This window comes from Triticum urartu, chromosome 4A (assembly GCF_056163025.1).
Source record: "Triticum urartu cultivar PI428250 chromosome 4A, HENAU_Tu73, whole genome shotgun sequence".
NCBI lineage: Eukaryota > Viridiplantae > Streptophyta > Magnoliopsida > Poales > Poaceae > Triticum > Triticum urartu.
Window position 1 is genome coordinate 473,279,372 of NC_141876.1, and position 24,536 is coordinate 473,303,907.

The following is a 24,536-nucleotide window of genomic DNA, read 5'->3' on the forward strand; positions in this document are numbered from 1 at the left end:
GACAACTTTGTAGGCAAGATGATCATACCCTCGAAATCACTTCTATCTTTGCTTTGCTAGATGCTCGCTCTTTTGCTATGCCTATGCTACGATGCCTACCACTTGCTTATCATGCCTCCCAAATTGCCATGTCAAACCTCTAACCCACCATGTCCTAGCAAATCGTTGATTGGCTATGTTACCGCTTTGCTCAGCCCCTCTTATAGCGTTGCTAGTTGCAGGTGAAGATTGGAGACCGTTCCTTGTTGGAACATTATTTACTTGTCGGGATATCATTATATTATATTGTTATCTTTATGCATCTATATACTTGGTAAAGGGTGGAAGGCTCGGCCTCTCGCCTAGCGTTTTGTTCCACTCTTGCCGCCCTAGTTTCCGTCATATCGGTGTTATGTTCCCGGATTTTGCGTTCCTTACGCGGTTGGGTGATAATGGGAACCCCTTGATAGTTCGCATTGATTAAAGCTTCTCCAGCAATGCCCAACCTTGGTTTTACCATTTGCCACCTAGCCTCTTTTCCCCTTGGGTTTCCGGAGCCCGAGGGTCATCTTATTTAAACCCCCCCCCCCCAGGCCAGTGCTCCTCTGAGTGTTGGTCCAACCGAGCGATGTCCGGGGCTACCAGGGGCAACTCTGGGCTGGCCTACCCGACGTCTTGCTCATCCGGTGTGCCCTGAGAACGAGATATGTGCAGCTCCTATCGGGATTTGTCGGCACATCTGGGTGGTGTTGCTGGATTTGTTTTAACTTGTCGAAGTGTCTTGTAGAACCGGGATACCGAGTCTGATCGGAACGTCTCGGGAGGAGGTCTATTCCTTCGTTGACCGTGAGAGCTTGTCATGGGCTAAGTTGGGACTCCCCTGCAGAGATTTGAACTTTCGAAAGCCATGCCCACGGTTATGGGCAGATGGGAATTTGTTAATGTCCCGTTGTAGATAACTTGAACCTTAACTTAATTAAAATGAATCAACTGTGAGAGTAACCGTGATGGTCTCTTCTCGGCGGGGTCCGAGAAGCGAACACGATGTTGGAGTAATGCTTGCCGCATGTTGTTCTCTAGTTATTCGTTCATGCCTTGCCTTCTCTTCTCGCTCTCTCTTGCGAATATGTTAGCCACCTTATATGCTAGTCGCTTCCTGCAACTCCACATATTTACCTTGCCTTACCTATAAGATTAAATAGTCTTGATCGCGAGGGTGCGAGATTGCTGAGTCCCTGTGGTTCACAGATTACTTCCAAACTAGATGCAGGGCCTGATGACTCCGTTCTAGATGACGCGCTTGAGCTCAAGTGGGAGTTCGACAAGGACTCATGCCGATACTATGTGTCTTTCCATGATGATCAGTAGTGGTGCCCAGTTGGGACGATCGGGACCGTGTCGCACGTTGGGTTTATCTTTTATTTTGGCGTCGTAGTCGGGCCATGAGTGTTTGGTTGATGTAATGCTATTTATGTACTTTGGTTGACGTGGCGAGTGTAAGCCAACTATGTATCTCCCCTTTTATTATCTATATATTACATGGGATGTTGTGAAGATTGCCTAACTTGCGACATTGCTTTCAATGCGGTTATGCCTCTAAGTCGTGCCTCGACACGTAGGAGATATAGCCGCATCAAGGGCGTTACATACTCACCTTGCCATTTTACGGCAGGAACTGCGAAAAGCCATAAGGGAGGTCAACAGCCCATCCCCACAACCAGAGGACCCCGACCGGGCCCTCGGTCCCGGACTCGAAGAAGATCTGGACATATTCGTGGAGCTGATAGACCGGCAGTTCTATCAATTGAGCTGTGATGATGCCATGGTGGCCATTACGGCCGACTATCCCGGACTGCTCCCTGCGTCTCTCGTAAGAAAACCAAAATCCCAACTCCAAAAACTAGGATCCCCTTTTAGATACTTCACCTACCATATACATATGGTGTTTTACAGGGAAGACATTCGGGACGCCGTGCCGAACCCGCACCAACTCGCCAACAAGAGGCACCGAGGCCAGGTAGGCCAAAATGGAAGGCGGTCAGGACGGAGACGCCGGCGCAGAGGTATGACAAAACCCCGCTCCGTGGTTGTCGTCTTTTTAAAATGTAATGACGTCCATGTTTCTTTAACAGAAAAAACGCTCGCCGGAATATGTCCGGTGAGGCTGCCGATCATGCTTCCACCAGTCGGGCTCCAGGACCGGACATAGAGGCGGAAGCCGACATGGGGCAGACGCCGGATACTCCCCCTATGGAGGATGCGGATAGACTATCCGCTACAAATTCAGAAGTGGAGAGCGCCATGAATCATAGGCGTCGCCGGACCGCACTCCGTGACGCTTGCTTCTCACCAGAGGCATTTGATGCCTTCAATTCTGGAGACGCGTACCTCCATGCTACTCAAAATGGTCTAGCCAGAGCCACGGACCAGTATGTAAGGGATGTACGGGTAAGCAAATATGACGATTATATGTATTAGTAGCCCCTGAGACTTGAAACGGTTAGCAGAACTAATTTAAGGATCATCTATTGTGCAGGTTCTTACAGAGAAGAATACTCGACTGTCACAGGAGCTGGAGGAATGCAAGACCCAACTTCGGGCTGCCGTTGCCGCATTGAAGGAACCTAAAAAGTCCTCAGGTGGTAACATTGCTTTCAAAGAATGATAGGTACCATATAGTGTGCGGTGTGGCTGCATATCTAACAATAGATATTACAGATGAATCCAGAGAGAATCTGGAGGACCAGCATGTCGTACGATAGCTAAAGGCTGGCGAACGCATGCTGAATGAGGTCAGGCGGGAGAAAAACAATCTCCAAGACGCCAATACCAAGCTGAGCGTGGAACTGAAGGATGTTCGAGCCCAGCTTGCGGACTCCGAGAAGGAGAATAAGCGGCTTCGACGCGGCATTTTCAGTAAGTGCTTGGATGAACCCCTAAAAGGGGGGGCGGAAAAGCTGGCTAACAAAATTATGTCTGCAGGTATGCTGACGGGTTGTCCCGCGGAGGAGATGTCCGGGTCTGCGGCTGATCTTCTACCCGAGCTCTCACGACTGCACGAACAAGTTCGGCAGGTGATGCAAGGTATTGCCCAGGCCTTGTGGCCATCCGTCTCCCTGCCAGAAGGCATTGGAGAGCTTGCGGAGAAGTTCAAGGGAGCACGACGGCGCTTCCGATTATGGAAGATATCGGCCTACCGTCAAGGTGCCAGGGAAGCCTGGGCCATGGTGAAGACGCGGTATACCAAGGCTGACCCAAACCACATGGCCGAGGTCGGACCTGTGGGGCCCGATGGGAAAGAGATCCCCATTAGCTTAGTGTATGGGTAAGTAGAATTAGCCGCAAAGTATTCCCAACAGGATTGTAGGCTAGATAGCCTGTTGGATGGTATAGAAGAGGAATTTAGTCCGTCTACATGACTATGTAATTAAAGTGACATGTATAATGCCTTCTAGCTGGATTGTAAATCATTTGTCATGGCGGACCTTTTCGCTTCAACCTCAGGACCCGATAGTCCGGACTGTGTCCGAATACCCGCTCAGTTATATAAGAACCGGGGTATGCGTGGAAACCAGGTGTAGGGGTCATTAGTGCTTGAACTGACAAGTATCCAACTAGTTATGTTATATTTCATGGGTAGTAAGAAACATCTTCCAGGGAGAATAGTTCCGTTAGGGGTTCCTTTCCCTGGGTACGCATGCCCTAAAGTGCATGTCTGGACTGGGAGAGGAAACGCAGGCAAAAACATCTGGGGGCACATATGGAAAATAAATAAAAATCATCTTTTGTTCACCGACCGAGTATTCCCTTAAGAACGCTAGCTTTCGGCTTCACCTAGTCTGAGGTACACATCCGGCTGACCCGGCAGTAACAATCGCAGAGGTGCTCCCCTTATGCCCTAGCCGAATTAACGGGAACGTAGGGCATAAATACAAGAGCCAGGCAACCCAGCTTGGCCAAAACTTAAGTCATATCGATGTATATAATGGTGAAGAAAAGGTATATGCGGAAGAATAACACATGTGTGGGGCATGAGGCCCAGATAAATAATTAAGATTCTGTGTAAGAAGCCCCCAGGTATAATGGGCGCGGTTAGCGCGTTAATAGTGTGCAAGCGGGGCACAAGTTGGCCCTTGAAGGCCTTGAGAAAGAATAAAAGAAAGAAAGAGAAAAAAGACAGATAATGTATATGCAAAAAATGGACAGAGGAAAGAGACGAACATAGAGTCCGACGCTAGGCGTAGAATCTTCGGAGTCTGGCTGCGTTCCATGGGTTCGACTCAAGTCGATTATTCGATGCATCCCGTAGACGGTACGCTCCACCGGTCAGAACTTGGTCAATAATGAAGGGACCTTCCCATTTGGGCTCGAGCTTGGTCTTTTTCTTCTCCGGCAGGCGTAGAACTAACTCGCCAACGTTATAAGTTTTGGCCCATACTTCTCTGCTTTGGTATCTGCGAGCCTGTTGCTGATAGAATGCGGAACGGGCTTTTGCCACGTCGCGCTCCTCCTCCAGGGTGTCCAGATTGTCCTGCCGATCGAGCTCGGCTTCTCTTTCTTCGTACATGCGCACTCGAGGTGAGTCATGAATTATGTCGCAGGGTAGAACCGCCTCTGCACCGTACACCATAAAGAAGGGTGTGTATCCGGTAGTACGATTCGGCGTGGTCCGCAGCCCCCAGAGTACGGAGTCGAGCTCCTCTACCCAGTGCGTGTTAGACTCCTTTAAGGACCGCACTAGTCTAGGTTTGATGCTGCTCATGATAAGACCATTTGCTCGCTCAACTTGGCCATTGGTTTGTGGGTGATAGACAGAAGCATAATCGAGCTTGATGCCCATGTTGCTGCACCAGAGTTTTACCTCATCGGCCGTGAAGTTCGTGCCGTTGTCAGTGATGATGCTGTGGGGGACGCCATAACGGTGTACAACCCCGGATATGAAGTCTATCACCGGTCCGGATTTGGACGTTTTAATAGGTTTGGCTTCTATCCATTTGGTGAATTTATCCACCATGACCAGTAAGTATTTTTTCTTATGGGTTCCCCCTTTAAGGGGTCCAACCATGTCAAGCCCCCAGAATGCGAAGGGCCAGGTAATGGGGATTGTTTGGAGGGTGGTGGGTGGCATGTGGCTTTGGTTTGCAAAAAGCTGGCAACCGACGCAGCGTTGGACCAAGTCCTGTGCGTCTGCCCAGGCCGTCGGCCAATAAAAACCTGTACGGAAGGCCTTGCTTACAAGGGCCCGGGCTGCGGCTTGGTGGCCGCCGAGTCCGGCGTGAATTTTTGCCAAAAGCTTCCGCCCTTCCTATCCGGAGATGCACCTTTGAAGGATTCCGGTAGTACTTTTTTTATACAGCTCTCCCTTGTGGACCCTGTAGGCTTTAGATCGCCGCACCATGCAGCGTGCCTCATTTTGGTCCTCGGGAAGTTCCTGCCTAGTTAGGTAGGCCAGGAATGGTTCTGTCCACGGGGCGATGATGGCCATTATTACGTGGGCTGAAGGTGTTATTTCGGTGGCAGAGCCTCTGATTATGTCAGAGTGTTCGGTATCGGGTATTTTGGCTGGGTCCGGACTATTGTTACCGGTGTCCCCTTCCCATACCACGGATGGCTTAAACAACCTCTCCAAAAAGATGTTGCAGGGGATCGCATCGCGTTTTGCACCGATGCGGGCGAGGATATCCGCCGCCTGATTGTTTTCTCGAGCCACATGGTGAAATTCGAGCCCCTCGAACCGAGCTGACATCTTTAGGACAGCGTTTCGATAGGCCGCCATCTTCGGATCCTTGGCATCGAAGTATCCATTTATTTGGGATATTGCGAGGTTTGAATCCCCACGCACCTCCAGGCGTTGAATGCCCATGGAAACTGCCATCCGAAGACCATGTAACATGGCTTCATATTCGGCTGCATTCTTGGAGTCTGTATACAGTATCTGCTGTATGTATTGGACTGTATCTACGGTTGGGGACGTCAGGACGACGCCAGCCCCCAGACCAGCCAGCATTTTGGAGCCGTCAAAGTGCATGATCCAATTGGAGTATGCGTCGTACTCTTTGGGTAGTTCGGCTTCCGTCCATTCGGCGACAAAGTCGGCCAATACTTGCGATTTAATGGCTCGCCGGGGTTTGTATGTTATGTCGAACGGGTGGAGCTCAATGGCCCATTTGGCAATCCGTCCCGTGGCGTCGCGGTTGTTTATAATATCATTAAGTGGCACTTCCGAGGCTACTGTAATCGAACACTCTTGAAAGTAGTGTCGCAGCTTTCGGGATGCCATGAATACTGCATAGGCTATCTTTTGATAATGTGGGTACCATGACTTGCATCGAGTGAGGACAGTGGATACATAATATACCGGCTTTTGAAGGGGGAATTCATGTCCGTCCACTTCTCGTTCGACGACGAGCACTGCGCTTACAACCTGATGAATTGCCGCAATGTACAACAGCATTGGCTCGCCAATGTTTGGCACGGCCAGGATTGGGTTGGTTGTCAGTATGGCTTTTATTTCTTCCATCCGGCTGTGGCAGCATCCGTCCACTCGACGTGTTCGGTGCGCCGAAGGAGGCGATAAAGGGGTAATGCATTTTCTCCTAAGTGGGAGAGAAAGCGGCTTAGAGCCGCCACACATCCAGTTAATTTCTGGATTTCTTTGAGGTCTGTTGGGGTAGCCAACTGTGACAGAGCTAGGATTTTGGCCGGATTAGCTCCAATTCCTCTACTGGAGACAATGAAGCCCAGGAGCTTTCCGGCTGGTACGCCGAAAACGCATTTTTCTGGATTGAGCTTGATGTCGTATTTTTGGAGGTTGTCGAATGTGAGCCTCAAGTCGTCTATTAGAGAGTCGATGTGTTTGGTTTTGACGACCACATCATCTATGTATGCCTCTACTGTTTTGCCGATTTGTTTGTCCAGACATGTCTCAATCATGCGCTGATATGTTGCGCCGGCGTTTTTGAGCCCGAAAGGCATTGTGTTGAAACAAAAGGGGTCGTATGGTGTGATAAATGCCCTTGTGGCTTGGTCGGACTCTGCCATCTTGATTTGGTGGTAGCTAGAGTATGCGTCGAGGAAACACAATGACTTGTGTCTTCTGGTAGCATCTATAATTTGATCAATGCGGGGGAGGGGGAAGGGATCCTTTGGGCAGGCCTTGTTGAGGTCCTTAAAATCGACACACAGGCGCCAGGATTTGTCCTTCTTTGGTACCAACACCAGGTTTGCTAGCCAGTCCGGGTGTTTTATTTCTCTAATGAATCTGGCCTCTAATAACTTGGCTAATTCTTCGCCCATAGCTTGTCTCTTAGGTTCAGAGAAACACCGAAGAGTCTGCTTGACCGGCTTGAATCCCTTTAGAATATTGAGGCTATGCTCGGCCAGCCTGCGTGGGATTCCTGGCATGTCTGAGGGGTGCCAGGCGAATATGTCCCAACTCTCGCGCAGGAACTCTCATAGTGCAGCGTCCACGGCGGGGTTTAGTTGTGCCCTGATGGAGGTTGTTTTTGTAGGGTCCGTTGGGTGGACTTGGAATTTGACTATTTCATCCGCTGGTTTAAAAGAGGTGGACTTGGATCTCTTGTCAAGTATCTGTTGGGGAACGTTGTAATTTCAAAAAAATTCCTACGCACACGCAAGATCATGGTGATGCATAGCAACGAGAGGGGAGAGTGTGATCTACGTACCCTTGTAGACCGACAGCGGAAGCGTTAGCACAACGCGGTTGATGTAGTCGTACGTCTTCACGGCCCGACCGATCAAGCACCGAAACTACGGCACCTCCGAGTTTTAGCACACATTCAGCTCGATGACGATCCCCGGACTCCGATCCAGCAAAGTGTCGGGGAAGAGTTCCGTCAGCACGACGGCGTGGTGACGATCTTGATGTTCTACCATCGTAGGGCTTCGCCTAAGCACCGCTACAATATTATCGAGGATTATGGTGGAAGGGGGCACCGCACACGGCTAAGAAAACGATCGCGTGGATCAACTTGTGCGTCTAGGGGTGCCCCCTGCCCCCGTATATAAAGGAGCAAGGGAAGGAGGCCGGCCGGCCCTATAGGCGCGCCAAGGAGGAGTCCTCCTCCTAGGACTCCTACTAGGAGGGGGAAAGGAAGTGGGGAGGGAGAAGGAAAGGGGGCGCCGCCCCCCTCTCCTAGCCCAATTCGGACCAAGGGGGGAGGAGGCGTGCGGCCCACCCTGGCTGCCCTTCTCTCTCTCTCCACTAAGGCCCATATGCCCCATTACTTCTCCCGGGGGGGTTCCAGTAACCCTCCGGCACTCCGGTTTTCTCCGAAATCACCCGGAACACTTCCGGTGTCCGAATATAGCCGTCCAATATATCAATCTTTATGTCTCGACCATTTCGAGACTCCTTGTTATGTCCGTGATCACATCCGGGACTCCGACCTAACTTCGGTACATCAAAACTCATAATATAACTGTCATCGAAACCTTAAGCGTGCGGACCCTACGGGTTCGAGAACAATGTAGACATGACCGAGACATGTCTCCGGTCAATAACCAATAGCGGAACCTGGATGCTCATATTGGCTCCCACATATTCTACGAAGATCTTTATCGGTCAGACCGCATAACAACATACGTTGTTCCCTTTGTCATCGGTATGTTACTTGCCTGAGATTCGATAGTCGGTATCTCAATACCTAGTTCAATCTCGTTACCGGCAAGTCTCTTTACTCGTTTCGTAATACATCATCTCACAACTAACTCATTAGTTGCAATGCTTGCAAGGCTTATGTGATGTGCATTACCGAGAGGGCCCGGAGATACCTCTCTGACAATCAGAGTGACAAATCCTAATCTCGAAATACGCCAACCCGACATTTACCTTTGGAGACACCTGTAGAGCTCCTTTATAATCACCCAGTTACGTTGTGACGTTTGGTAGCACACAAAGTGTTCCTCCGGCAAACGGGAGTTGCATAATCTCATAGTCATAGGAACATGTATAAGTCATGAAGAAAGCAATAGCAACATACTAAACGATCGGGTGCTAAGCTAATGGAATAGGTCATGTCAATCACATCATTCTCCTAATAATGTGATCCCTTTAATCAAATGACAACACATGTCTATGGTTAGGAAACATAACCGTCTTTGATTAATGAGCTAGTCAAGTAGAGGCATACTAGTGACGTTTAGTTTGTCTATGTATTCACACAAGTATTATGTTTCCGGATAATACAATTCTAGCATGAATAATTAACATTTATCATGATATAAGGAAATAAAATAATAACATTATTATTGCCTCTAGGGCATATTTCCTTCAGTCTCCCACTTGCACTAGAGTCAATAATCTAGATTACATAGTAATGATTCTAACACCCATGGAGCTTTGGTGCTGATCATGTTTTGCTCGTGGAAGAGGCTTAGTCAACGGGTCTGCAACATTCAGATCCGTATGTATCTTGCAAATCTCTATGTCTCCCACCTGGACTAGATCCCGGATGGAATTGAAGCGTCTCTTGATGTGCTTGGTTCTCTTGTGAAATCTGGATTCCTTTGCCAAGACAATTGCACCAGTATTGTCACAAAAGATTTTCATTGGACCCGATGCACTAGGTATGACACCTAGATCGGATATGAACTCCTTCATCCAGACTCCTTCGTTTGCTGCTTCCGAAGCAGCTATGTACTCCGCTTCACATGTAGATCCTGCCACAACGCTTTGTTTAGAACTGCACCAACTGACAGCTCCACCGTTTAATGTAAACACGTATCCGGTTTGCGATTTAGAATCGTCCGGATCAGTGTCAAAGCTTGCATCAACATAACCATTTACGATGAGCTCTTTGTCACCTCCACATATGAGAAACATATCCTTAGTCCTTTTCAGGTATTTCAGGATGTTCTTGAGCATTGTCCAGTGATCCACTCCTGGATTACTTTGGTACCTCCCTGCTAGACTTATAGCAAGACACACATCAGGTCTGGTACACAGCATTGCATACATGATAGATCCTATGGCTGAAGCATAGGGAACATCTTTCATTTTCTCTCTATCTTCTGCATTGGTTGGGCATTGAGTCTTACTCAATTTCACACCTTGTAACACATGCAAGAATCCTTTCTTTGCTTGATCCATTTTGAACTTCTTCAAAATTTTGTCAAGGTATGTGCTTTGTGAAAGTCCAATTAAGCGTCTTGATCTATCTCTATAGATCTTAATGCCCAATATGTAAGCAGCTTCACCAAGATCTTTCATTGAAAAACTCTTATTCAAGTATCCCTTTATGCTATCCAGAAATTCTATATCATTTCCCATTAGTAATATGTCATCTACATATAATATCAGAAATGCTACAGAGCTCCCACTCACTTTCTTGTAAATACAGGCTTCTCCAAAAGTCTGTACAAAACCAAATGCTTTGATCACACTATCAAAGCGTTTATTCCAACTGCGAGAAGCTTGCACCAGTCCATAAATGGATCAGTGGAGCTTGCACACTTTGTTAGCTCCCTTTGGATCGACAAAACCTTCCAGTTGCATCATATACAACTCTTCTTCCAGAAATCCATTCAGGAATGCAGTTTTGACATCCATCTGCCATATTTCATAATCATAAAATGCGGCAATTGCTAACATGATTCGGACAGACTTAAGCATCGCTACGGGTGAGAAGGTCTCATCATAGTCAATCCGTTGAACTTGTTGAAAACCTTTTGCGACAAGTCGAGCTTTGTAGATAGTAACATTACCGTCAGCGTCAGTCTTCTTCTTGAAGATCCATTTATTCTCAATTGCTTGCCGATCATTGGGCAAGTTAACCAAAGTCCATACTTTGTTCTCATACATGGATCCCATCTCAGATTTCATGGCTTCAAGCCATTTTGCGGAATCTGGGCTCACCATCGCTTCTCCATAGTTCGTAGGTTCATCATGATCTAGTAGCATGACTCCCAGAACAGGATTACCGTACCACTCTAGTGCGGATCTTACTCTGGTTGATCTACGAGGTTCAGTAGTATCTTGTTCTGAAGTTTCATGATCATCATCATTAGTTTCCTCACTAATTGGTGTAGGTGTCACAGAAACTGATTTCTGTGATGTACTACTTTCCAATAAGGGAGCAGGTACACTTACCTCATCAAGTTCCACTTTCCTCCCACTCACTTCTTTCGAGAGAAACTCCTTCTCTAGAAAGATTCCGAATTTAGCAACAAAAGTCTTGCCTTCGGATCTGTGATAGAAGATGTATCCAATAGTTTGCTTTGGATATCCTATGAAGACACATTTCTCCGATTTGGGTTCGAGCTTATCAGGTTGAAGCTTTTTCACATAAGCATCGCAGCCCCAAACTTTCAAAAACGACAACTTTGGTTTCTTGCCAAACCACAGTTCATAAGGCGTCGTCTCAATGGATTTTGATGGTGCCCTATTTAACGTGAATGCGGCTGTCTCTAGAGCATAACCCCAAAACGATAGCGGTAAATCAGTAAGAGACATCATAGATCGCACCATATCTAGTAAAGTACGATTATGACATTCGGACACACCATTACGCTGTGGTGTTCTGGGTGGTGTGAGTTGCAAAACTATTCCGCATTGTTTCAAATGTACACCAAACTCGTAACTCAAATATTTTCCTCCACGATCGGATCGTAGGAATTTTATTTTCTTGTTACGATGATTTTCAACTTCACTCTGAAATTCTTTGAACTTTTCAAACGTTTCAGACTTATGTTTCATTAAGTAGATATACCCATATCTGCTTAAGTCATCTATGAAGGTGAGAAAATAACGATATCCGCCATGAGCCTCAACATTCATCGGACCACATACATCTGTATGTATGATTTCCAACAAATCTGTTGCTCTCTCCATAGTACCGGAGAACGGTGTTTTTGTCATCTTACCCAAAAGGCACGGTTCGCAAGTACCAAGCGATTCATAATCAAGTGGTTCCAAAAGTCCATCAGTATGGAGTTTCTTCATGCGCTTTACATCGATATGACCCAAACGGCAGTGCCACAAATAAGTTGCACTATCATTATCAACTCCGCATCTTTTGGCTTCAACATTATGAATATGTGTGTCACTACTATCGAGATTTAATAAGAATAGACCACTCTTTAAGGGTGCATGACCATAAAAGATATTACTCATATAAATAGAACAACCATTATTCTCTGATTTAAATGAATAACCGTCTCGCATCAAACAAGATCCAGATATAATGTTCATGCTTAACACTGGCACCAAATAACAATTATTTAGGTCTAATACTAATCCCAAAGGTAGATGTAGAGGTAGCGTGCCGACCGCGATCACATCGACTTTGGAACCATTTCCCACGCGCATCGTCACCTCGTCCTTAGCCAATCTTTTCTTAATCCGTAGTCCCTGTTTCGAGTTGCAAATGTTAGCAACAAAACCAGTATCAAATACCCAGGTGCTACTGCGAGCATTAGTAAGGTACACATCAATAACATGTATATCACATATACCTTTGTTCACCTTGCCATCCTTCTTATCCGCCAAATACTTGGGGCATTTCCGCTTCGAGTGACCAGTCTGCTTGCAGTAGAAGCACTCAGTTTCAGGCTTAGGTCCAGGTTTGGGTTTCTTCTCTTGAGTAGCAACTTGCTTGCTGTTCTTTTTGAAGTTCCCCTTCTTCTTCCCTTTGCCCTTTTTCTTGAAACTAGTGGTCTTGTTGACCATCAACACTTGATGCTCCTTCTTGATTTCTACCTTCGCAGCTTTTAGCATTGCGAATAGCTCGGGAATAGTCTTGTTCATCCCTTGCATATTATAGTTCATCATGAAGCTCTTGTAGCTAGGTGGAAGTGGTTGGAGAATTCTGTCAATGACGCAATCATCTGGAAGATTAACTCCCAATTGAATCAAGTGATTATTATACCCAGACATTTTGAGTATATGCTCACTGACAGAACTGTTCTCCTCCATCTTGCAGCTATAGAACTTATTGGAGACTTCATATCTCTCAATCTGGGCATTTGCTTGAAATATTAACTTCAACTCCTGGAACATCTCATATGCTCCATGACGTTCAAAACGTCGTTGAAGTCCCGATTCTAAGCCGTAAAGCATGGCACACTGAACTATCGAGTAGTCATCATCTTTGCTCTGCCAGACGTTCATAACATCTGGTGTTGCTCTAGCAGCAGGCCTGGTACCCAGCGGTGCTTCCAGGACGTAATTCTTCTGTGCAGCAATGAGGATAATCCTCAAGTTACGGACCCAGTCCGTGTAATTGCTACCATCATCTTTCAACTTTGCTTTCTCAAGGAACGCACTAAAATTCAACGGAACAACAGCACGGGCCATCTATCTACAATCAAACATAAACAAGCAAGATACTATCAGGTACTAAGTTCATGATAAATTTAGGTTCAATTAATCATATTACTAAAGAACTCCCACTTAGATAGACATCCCTCTAATCCTCTAAGTGATTACATGATCCAAATCAACTAAACCATGTCCGATCATCACGTGAGATGGAGTAGTTTCATTGGTGAACACCACTATGTTGATCATATCTACTATATGATTCATGCTCGACCTTTCGGTCTCCGTGTTCTGAGGCCATATCTGTATATGCTTGGCTCGTCAAGTATAACCTGAGTATTCCGCGTGTGCAACTGTTTTGCACCCGTTGTATTTGAACGTAGAGCCTATCACACCCGATCATCACGTGGTGTCTCAGCACGAAGAACTTCCGCAACGGTGCATACTCAGGGAGAACACTTCTTGATAATTAGTGAGAGATCATCTTAAAATGCTACCGTCAAACAAAGCAAGATAAGATGCATAAAAGATAAACATCACATGCAATCAATATAAGTGATATGATATGGCCATCATCATCTTGTGCTTGTGATCTCCATCTTCGAAGCACCGTCATGATCACCATCTTCACCGGCGCGACACCTTGATCACCATCGTAGCATCGTTGTCGTCTCGCCAATCTTATGCTTCCACGACTATCGCTACCGCTTAGTGATAAAGTAAAGCATTACAGCGCAATTGCATTGCATACAATAAAGCGACAACCATATGGCTCCTGCCAATTGCCGATAACTTGGTTACAAAACATGATCATCTCATACAATAAAATTTAGCATCATGTCTTGACCATATCACATCACAACAAGCCCTGCAAAAACAAGTTAGACGTCCTCTACTTTGTTGTTGCAAGTTTTACGTGGCTGCTACGGGCTTAAGTAAGAAGCAATCTTACCTACACATCAAAACCACAACGATAGTTTATCAAGTTGGTGTTGTTTTAACCTTCACAAGGACCGGGCGTAGCCACACTCGGTTCAACTAAAGTTGGAGAAACTGACACCCGCTAGCCACCTTTGTGCAAAGCACGTCGGGAGAACCGGTCTCGCCTAAGCGTACGCGTAATGTCGGTCCGGTCCACTTCGTCCAACAATACCGCCGAACCAAAGTATGACATGTTGGTAAGCAGTATGACTTATATCGCCCACAACTCACTTGTGTTCTACTCGTGCATATAACATCAACACATAAAACCTAGGCTCGGATGCCACTGTTGGGGAATGTAGTAATTTCAAAAAAAAAATCCTACGCACACGCAAGATCATGGTGATGCATAGCAACGAGAGGGGAGAGTGTGATCTACGTACCCTTGTAGACCGACAGCGGAAGCATTAGCACAACGCGGTTGATGTAGTCGTACGTCTTCACGGCCCGACCGATCAAGCACCGAAACTACGGCACCTCCGAGTTTTAGCACATGTTCAGCTCGATGACGATCCCCGGACTCCGATCCAGCAAAGTGTCGGGGAAGAGTTCCGTCAGCACGACGGCGTGGTGACAATCTTGATGTTCTACCGTCGCAGGGCTTCGCCTAAGCACCGCTACAATATTATCGAGGATTATGGTGGAAGGGGGCACCGCACACGGCTAAGAAAACGATCACGTGGATCAACTTGTGTGTCTAGGGGTGCCCCCTGCCCCCGATTATAAAGGAGCAAGGGGAGGAGGCCGGGCGGCCCTATAGGCGCGCCAAGGAGGAGTCCTCCTCCTAGTAGGAGTAGGACTCCTACTAGGAGGGGGAAAGGAAGTGGGGAGGGAGAATGAAAGGGGGGCGCCGCCCCCCTCTCCTAGTCCAATTCGGACCAAGGGGGAGGAGGCGCACGGCCCACCCTGGCTGCCCTTCTCTCTCTCCACTAAGGCCCATATGGCCCATTACTTCTCCCGGGGGGTTCCGGTAACCCTCCAGCACTTTGGTTTTCTCCGAAATCACCCGGAACACTTCCGGTGTCCGAATATAGTCGTCCAATATATCAATCTTTATGTCTCGACCATTTCAAGACTCCTCGTTATGTCCGTGATCACATCCGGGACTCCGAACTAACTTCGGTACATCAAAACTCATAAACTCATAATATAACTGTCATCGAAACCTTAAGCGTGCGGACCCTACGGGTTCGAGAACAATGTAGACATGACCGAGACATGTCTCCGGTCAATAACCAATAGCGGAACCTGGATGCTCATATTGGCTCCCACATATTCTACGAAGATCTTTATCGGTCAGACCGCATAACAACATACGTTGTTCCCTTTGTCATCGGTATGTTACTTGCCTGAGATTCGATAGTCGGTATCTCAATACCTAGTTCAATCTCGTTACTGGCAAGTCTCTTTACTCGTTTCGTAATACATCATCTCACAACTAACTCATTAGTTGCAATGCTTGCAAGGCTTATGTGATGTGCATTACCGAGAGGGCCCAGAGATACCTCTCCGACAATCGGAGTGACAAATCCTAATCTCGAAATACGCCAACCCAACATTTACCTTTGGAGACACTTGTAGAGCTCCTTTATAATCACCCAGTTACGTTGTGACGTTTGCTAGCACACAAAGTGTTCCTCCGGCAAACGGGAGTTGCATAATCTCATAGTCATAGGAACATGTATAAGTCATGAAGAAAGCAATAGCAACATACTAAACGATCGGGTGCTAAGCTAATGGAATGGGTCATGTCAATCACATCATTCTCCTAATAATGTGATCTCGTTAATCAAATGACAACACATGTCTATGGTTAGGAAACATAACCATCTTTGATTAACGAGCTAGTCAAGTAGAGGCAAACTAGTGACGTTTAGTTTGTCTATGTATTAACACAAGTATTATGTTTCCGGATAATACAATTCTAGCATGAATAATAAACATTTATCATGATATAAGGAAATAAAATAATAACATTATTATTGCCTCTAGGGCATATTTCCTTCAGTATCACGTCGTCCCTGTCCACTATGGAGCATAGCACAATTAACTCCTCGGCCGAAAGGGCTTCAGACAATGCCTCGAGGGCCAATGCGGCTATTTTGTTTTCGGCGTGGAGTGCTATGTCCGGATCACTAGCGAGAGTGATGATTTCGTTGGGCCCGGGCATTTTGAGCTTCATGTACCCATAATGGGGTATGGCTTGGAAGATCGTGAATGCCTCCCGTCCTAAAAGGGCGTGGTATCCACTACTGAACGGGGCCACTTGGAATGTAATTTCTTCGGACCTATAGTTCTCCGGCGTGCCGAATACCACATCTAGTGTGATTTTCCCGGCACAGCATGCTTCCCGACTGGGGATGATTCCTCTGAAGGTTGTGCTGCTTTGCTCAATGCGGTTCCAGTCTATTTCCATTTTTGAAGAGTTTCCTCATAGATGAGGTTCAATCCACTGCCGCCGTCCATGAGTACTTTGGTGAGTCGAAAGCCGTCCCCAATTGGACTGAGGACCAGTGCAACTGGTGCTCAGGCTGTTCGGAACTTAGGTTCGTCACTGGCATTGAAGGTAATAGCCGTGTCACTCCATGGGTTCATTGCTGCCACGTGGCAGATTTCGGCGAGGCTGCGGAGTGTTCGCTTGCGCCTATTATTTGATGCGAAGGTTTCAAAGACTGTTAATACCATATTGTTATCCACAGGATGATGCTCTGTGGTATTTGGGATGAGAAGATCCTCACCACTTTTGGCCACCTGCCGGAGTACCCAACATGCTCTAAGGCTGTGTGTTGGTGTGATATCCGCTGTACTGTGAATTTTGCAGGGGCCGTTGAGCCATCCCTCCAATACGGTTCCATGCCCTGTAGAGGGTTTTTGTTTCTTTGTAACTAACTCGGGTGTCTTATGATAGTGCACCCTTTTACTTCGGACTGGGTGTATGTTCCGAGACGGATTATCCCAAAATTTCGTTTCGGTTTTCCAGGCGCTTTCCATCACGCAGTACTTTCGCACTATGGACGCCAAGTCAGCGAAGCGTGATATGTCACGGTGACTTAAGGCGTTAAGGATTCCCTTGTCCATGCAATTATTGCAGAAAAATGAGACTGCGTCTTCCTCGCGATAGTCCTTAACGTTGTTCATCACAAGGAGGAATTTGGCCCAATAATGATGTACTGTTTCATGGGGCTCTTGCCTGATGTGGGAAAGATAGTTTATGTCTGGGTGGGTGGGTGGGTGGGTGGATTTGAGTCCGAACCCCTACCCGATCTGAGACCCAGGGGCCGAGGAGTTTCCGATCTTGGAAGTTTGGATTCCGGGATGTTGCCCGATAAGTCTGGCCCACTACCTGACTCTAGGTTCAGGGCTTGGGTGATGTCCTCCCGTAAACGGGTGTCCGGCTCGGAGAGTTCAGGAATCCGGACATAGTTAGTCCTCAAGATAGAGGAAGAATCGCCACATTGTTCCTCCACCACCGCAATATGATGGGTGACCGGTGGAGAGCTACTCTCCCTTTGATCGGGTTTAAGCCCAATCCGATCATAGTATGTAGCGACTGCCAAGGCGGCGATACGATCCAAGAGCTCATTTAGGGAAGAGAGCTCCATTGGATCCATCTGCTCGGCAAATTCCGAGCCGGCGTGGAGGCTGTTTTTGATGACCCGAGAAGTCATCATCGGCGCAGCGGCCGAACGGGCGGTCATGATGAAACTGCCTAGCCGAACAGTTTGGCCGACAGCCAGGGCTCCCCCGACAGTAATGTTGTTTTTAACAACGAGACGAGGCATCCTTCCTTACGGCGACGGCACAGTGTAACTCTCAATGAAAGCACCAATGTCGGTGTCAAAACCGGCGGATCTCGGGTAGGGGGTCCCGAACTGTGCGTCTAAGGCGGATGGTAACAGGAGGCAGGGGACACGATGTTTTACCCAGGTTCGGGCCCTCTTGATGGAGGTAAAACCCTACGTCCTGCTTGATTATTCTTGATAATATGAGTAGTACAATAGTTGATCTACCACGAGATCATAGAGGCTAAACCCCAGAAGCTAGCCTATGGTATGATTATATGTTGTCCTACAGGCTAAAACCCTCCAGTTTATATAACACCAGAGGGGGCTAGGGTTACACAGAGTCGGTTACAAGGAAGGAGATCTACATATCCGTATTGCCAAGATTGCGTTCCACGCCAAGGAGAGTCCCATCCGGACACGGGACGAAGTCTTCAATCTTGTATTTTCATAGTCCAACAGTCCAGCCAAAGGATATAATCCGGCTGTCCGGATACCCCCTAATCCAAGACTCCCTCAGAGAGCTTTATAAGAAAAGCAATACCGGAGTACTTCAAAGGTGCATCTCCGAAGAGGAAGGACGGCAACTTTTGGCAGAAATTCATGCTGGACTTGGCGGCCACCACGCCACAGCTCGAGCCCTTGTAAGCAAGGCCTTCCGTACAGGTTTTTACTGGCCGACGGCCCGAGCAGACGCATCGGACCTCGTTCAACATTGTGTCGGTTGCCAGCTTTTTGCAAACCAAAGCCATATGCCACCTACCGCTCTCCAAACAATCCCCATTACTTGGCCCTTTCCAGTCTGGGGGCTTCATATGGTCGGACCCCTTAAAGGGGGAAGCCATAAGAAAAAATACCTATTGGTCATGGTGGATAAATTCACCAAATGGATAAAAGCCAAACCAGTTAAAACGACCGAGTCCGGACCAGTGATAGACTTCATATCCGGGGTTGTACACCGTTACGGCGTCCCCCACAGCATCATCACCGATAACGGCTCAAACTTTATAGCCGACGATGTAAAAACTTGGTGCAGCAACATGGGCACTAAGCTCGATTATGCCTCTGTCTATCACCCGCAAACTAACAGTCAAGTCGAGCGAGCAAATGGTCTTATCATGAGCGGCATTAAACCCAGATTAGTGTGATCCTTGAAGGAATCAGATACGCACTGGGTGGAGGAGCTTGACACCGTAGTATGGGGGCTGCGGACCACGCCAAATCGCACTACCGGATACACATCGTTCTTTATGGTGTACGGCGCAGAGGCGGTACTGCCCTGCGACATCATTCATGACTCACCTCGAGTGCGCATGTACGAAGAGAAAGAAGCCAAGCTTGATCGACAGGACAGTTTGGATGCCCTGGAGGAGCGTGACCTGGCAAAATCCTGCTCTGCATTCTATCAGCAATAGGCTCGGCGGTATCAAAGCAGAGAAGTACGGGCCAAAACTTATAACGTTGGCGAACTCGTTCTACGCCTACCGGAGAACAAAAAGAACAAGCTCAAGCCCAAATGGGAAGGTCCCTTCATTATTGACAAAGTTCTGACCGGTGGAGCGTACCGTCTGCGGGATGCATTGGACAATCGACTCGAGCCAAACCCATGGAACGCAGCCAGACTCCGAAGGTTCTACGCCTAGTGCCGGACTCTGTGTTTGTCTCCTTACCTCCGTCAATTTTTTATATATCCGTTATCTGTCTTTTCTTTCTTTCTTCCCTTTTTCTTCACGGCCTTAAAAGGTTAAAATGTGTCTTGACTACACAATCTTGACACGCTAGGCGTGCTCATTATACCTGGGGGCTTCCTATACAGAAGCTTAATATAACTATGTTTTGGGCTCTATGCCCCCCGCACATGTGTTACTTTTCCACGTGTACCTTTTTCTTCGTCATTATATGCATCGATATGACTTAAGTTTTGGCCAAGCTGGGTTGCCTGGCTCTTGTGTTTATGCCCTATGTTCCCGTTAATTCGGCTAGGGCATAAGGGGATCACCTCTGTGATTGTTACTGCCAGGTCAGCCGGATGTGTACCTCAGACTGGGTGAAGCTGAAAGCTAGCATTCTTAAGGGAATATTCGGTCGGTGAACAAAAGATGATTTTTATTTATTGTAATACATGCCCCGAGATGTTTATATCCTGCATCTCTTTTCGTAGTTCGGACATGCACATTAATGCATGCGTACCAGGGAAAGGAACCCTTAATGGAACTATTCTCCCTGGAAGATGTTTCTTACTATCCATGTAATATAACATAGCTAGTTGGGTACTTGTCTGTTCAAGCACTTATGACCCCTATGCCTGGTTTCCACGCATACCCCGGTTTTTACATAACTGAGCAGGTATTCGGATACACTCGGAACTATCGGGTCCGGAGGTCGAAGCGAAAAGGTCCACCATGACAAATGATTTACAATCCGGCTAGGGACAATATATGTCACTTGAAGTACACAGTCACTTAGACCGACTAAATTCTTCTTCTATACCATCCAACAGGCTGTCTAGCCTACAATCCTGTTGGGAATACTTTGCGGCTAATTTCACCTGGTCATACACCAAACTGACAGGGATCTCTTTCCCATCAGACCCCACAGGTCCGACCTCGGCCATGTGGTTCGGGTCAGCCTTGGTATATCGCATCTTCACCATGGCTCGGGCTTCCCTTGCACCTTGTCGGCAGGCTGATATCTTACATAATCGGAAGCGCTGCCGCGCTCCCTTGAGCATCTCTACAAGAGCCCCCATGCCTCCTGGCAGGGAGGCGGATGGCCACAAGGCTTGGGCAATGCCCTGCATCACCTGTCAAACTTGTTCATGCAGTTGTGAGAGCTCTGGCAGAAGATCACCCGCAGACCCAGGCATCTCCTCTGCGGGACGACCCGTCAGCATACCTACAAATATAACTCTGTTAGCCGATTTCTTCGCCGAACTCTATAAAAGTTCGTTCAAGCACTTACTAAAAATGCCGCGTCGAAGCCTCTTATTCTCCTTTACGGAGTCAACAAGCTGGGCCCGAACATCTTTCAGTTGAACGCTTAGCCGGGTATTGGCATCTTGGAGATCTTTTTCTCCCGCCTAACCTGCGTAAGCATGCGCTCGCCAACCTTTAGCTATCGTTAAGCATGTTGCTCATTCCCTCGCACAACCTCCGGATTCACTCCGGGATCATCTGTAGAATCTATTGTTAGATTTGCATGCATGATGAATACTAACTGGTACATGTCATTCTTTTAGATAGAAACAAGTGTTACCAGATGGGGCCTTCTCGGACTCCTTAGCTGGGCTTTGCACTCCTCCAGCTCTTGAGATAACTGGGTATTCTTCTCCGTAAGAAACTATGCAAACAATGATCCTTAAATCAGTTGTGCCAACTGTTTCAAGTCTCAGGGGCTACTGATATACATAATTATTAGATTTTCTTACCCGTATATCCTTTACATACTGGTCCATGGCTTGGGCAAGACCATTTTGAGCAGCTCGGATGTACGCGTCTCCTGAGTTGAAGGCATCGAATGTCTCTTGAGAGAAACAAGCGTCGCGGAGTACGGCCAGGCGACACCTGTGATTCATAGCACTCTCCACTTCGGAATTCGTAGCGGACAGCCTATCTGCATCCTCTGTAGGAGGAACATCCGGTGTTGGCCCCACGTTAGCGTCTGCCTCTAAGTCCGGCTCTGGAGCCCCGCTGGTGGAGGCTTAGCCAGCAGGCTCTCCGGATATGGTCTGGCGAGCGTTTTTCCTGCCAGGAACCATGGACGTTATTATATTTTAAAAGACGACAACCACGGAGCGGGGTTCTTTTTCATACCTCTGCGACGGCATCTCAGTCCTGACCACCTTCCTTATAAGCCTACCCGGCTTCGGTGCCCCTCGTTGGTGAGTCACTACGGGTTCGGCATGGCGTCCCGATGGCCTTCCCTGTAAGACACCATATGCGTGCGGTAGGTGAAGTGCAAAAGAAAAAAGGATCCTTCTCGGAAGTTGGGACTCCGGTTTTACTTACATGCGATGCAGGGAGCGGTCCAGGATAGTCGGCTATGATGGCCACCAAGGCACCGTCGTAGCTTAACTGATAGAACGTCCTGTCGATGAGCTCCACAAATGTGTCCGGATCTTCTTCGAGTCCGGGGTCGAGGGCCTAGTCAGGGTCCTCTAGTTGTGGAGACGGGCTGTGGACCTCCCTCACAGCTTTTCGAAGTTCCTGCTATGAAATAGCAAGGTAAATACTTATGACAAAGAATGCGGGAAGGTCTGGAATAGAAAGTAGCAGCTCACCCAGTTTGGGGGGTTGTACATGGAGAATCCATCCCGTGGCTTAATGCGTATGAACTCCTCTTCCTCTCTGTCGGTGTCAAAACCGGCGGATCTTGGGTAGGGGGTCCCGAACTGTGCGTCTAGGCCGGATGGTAACAGGAGGCAAGGGACACGAAGTTTTACCCAGGTTCGGGCCCTCTCGATGGAGGTAAAACCCTACGTCCTGCTTGATTAATATTGATGATATGGGTAGTACAAGAGTAGATCTACCACGAGATCGCAGAGGCTAAACCCTAGAAGCTAGCCTATGGTATGATTGTTGATGTGTATGTTGTCCTACGGACTAAAACCCTCCGGTTTATATAGACACCGGATAGGGTTAGGGTTACATAGAGTCGGTTACAATGGTAGGAGATCTATATATCCGTATCGCCAAGCTTGCCTTCCACGCCAAGGAAAGTCCCTCCCAGACACGGGACGAAGTCTTCAATCTTGTATCTTCATAGTCCAGGAGTCCGGCTGAAGGTATAGTCCGGCTATCCGAACACCCCCTAATCCAGGACTCCCTCACTCTCCTTTATATAAATCGGACAGTATTTTCGCTAGAGCAGCGACGGAGTCCGGTCCCTTATGACCGCAACGGGTGGCATCGTCTTCTCCATTAAAGTTCCACATGGGTTGTCCCCGATATTGAAGTGGCTGCACCCCCCGCATTATACATATTGACATAACCTTGATTATTGTCAATCCTGATTTGGCCAGCGTTTTTATCCGGCTCATCGGGTAAAGGACCTCTCTATTATCTTCCTCCTGGGGGCTCCTAGGGCGCCAGCTGCGGCGTTTCTTCAAAGGGGGTTATTGAACTCAGAAAGGCCCATCCAAATAGGGTACGGAAGGGGGACGTCCTCCATATCTGAAGGCCAATCTTCGGATGTCTTCTTCGGAGTACCGGACAGGTATCCGGTCCCGGTGATGCGCCATATCTTGGCTCCGCCCACTTGATATATTGGCCCCTCCTGTGTACGGGGTACGAGGCAGAATAGCCTCTTCCATAGCTCGAAATGAGCTTGGCAGCCCAAAAATAGCTCGCAAAGGGCGACGTAACCAGCGATGTGTAATATGGAGGCGGGAGTAAAGTTATGCAGCTGGAGGCCGTAGAACTCCAGGAGCCCGCGGAGGAACGGATGGATTGGAAATCCAAGCCCCCTTAATAAGTAAGGGACAAGGCATACCCGCTCCCCCATGGATGGGTTGGGAAAGCTCTCCGCTTGCTCCCCGCCGTTGTAAGTGTCATCTCCGGCTCGAACAGGGACCATATACGCTGGAGGGAGAAACCCCTGGGTCTGTAACTCTACTAATTGGCTGTGGGGGACGAAACACTTCTTCCAATTGCTTGGCTTAGGGCTACGGGAGCAAGAGGAGGAGCTGCGATGGCTGGCCATGATGGGATGAACTTTTCCGGGCGCGCTCTGATGGATACTCACTGTGGGAGGATGGTGTGATCTGGATCTGAGGATCCCCGTCTCTTTAAATAGACGATTTACTCACATGGTTAGGGTGGAAAGTGTAAAAATGCCCCAAATTCTCGCATTCGCTCAAAACATGGAGGATAGCCATTATTAGGCGCAGAGGCCAAGGAGTGCAACTTTCATGGGAAGCTGAACACTACTCGACAGGTATTCAGAATTTGGAGAAGAACCCGCCTTGCAATGCCGAAGACAATATGCGCGCCGGACTCATCGTCATTGAAGCCTGGTTCAGGGGCTACTGAGGGAGTCCTGGATTAGGGGGTCCTCGAACGGCCAGACTATATCCTTTGGCCGGACTGTTGGATTATGAAGATACAAGATTGAAGACTTCGTCCCGTGTCTAGGTGTGACTCTTCTTTGCGCGGAAGGCAAGCTTGGCAATTCGGATATGTAGATCTCCTCCCTTGTAACTGACTCTGTGTAACCCTAGCCCCCTCCAGTGTCTATATAAACCGGAGGGTTTAGTCCGTAGGACAACAACAATCATAATCATAGGCTAGCTTCTAGGGTTTAGCCTCTATGATCTCGTGGTAGATCAACTCTTGTAATACTCATATCATCAAGATCAATCAAGCAGGAAGTAGGGTATTACCTCCATCGAGAGGGCCCAAATCTGGGTAAACATTGTGTCCCCCGCCTCCTGTTACCATCCGCCTTAGACGCACAGTTCGGGACCCCCTACCCAAGATCCGCCGGTTTTGACACCGACAGTTACTATCATCCTCCTT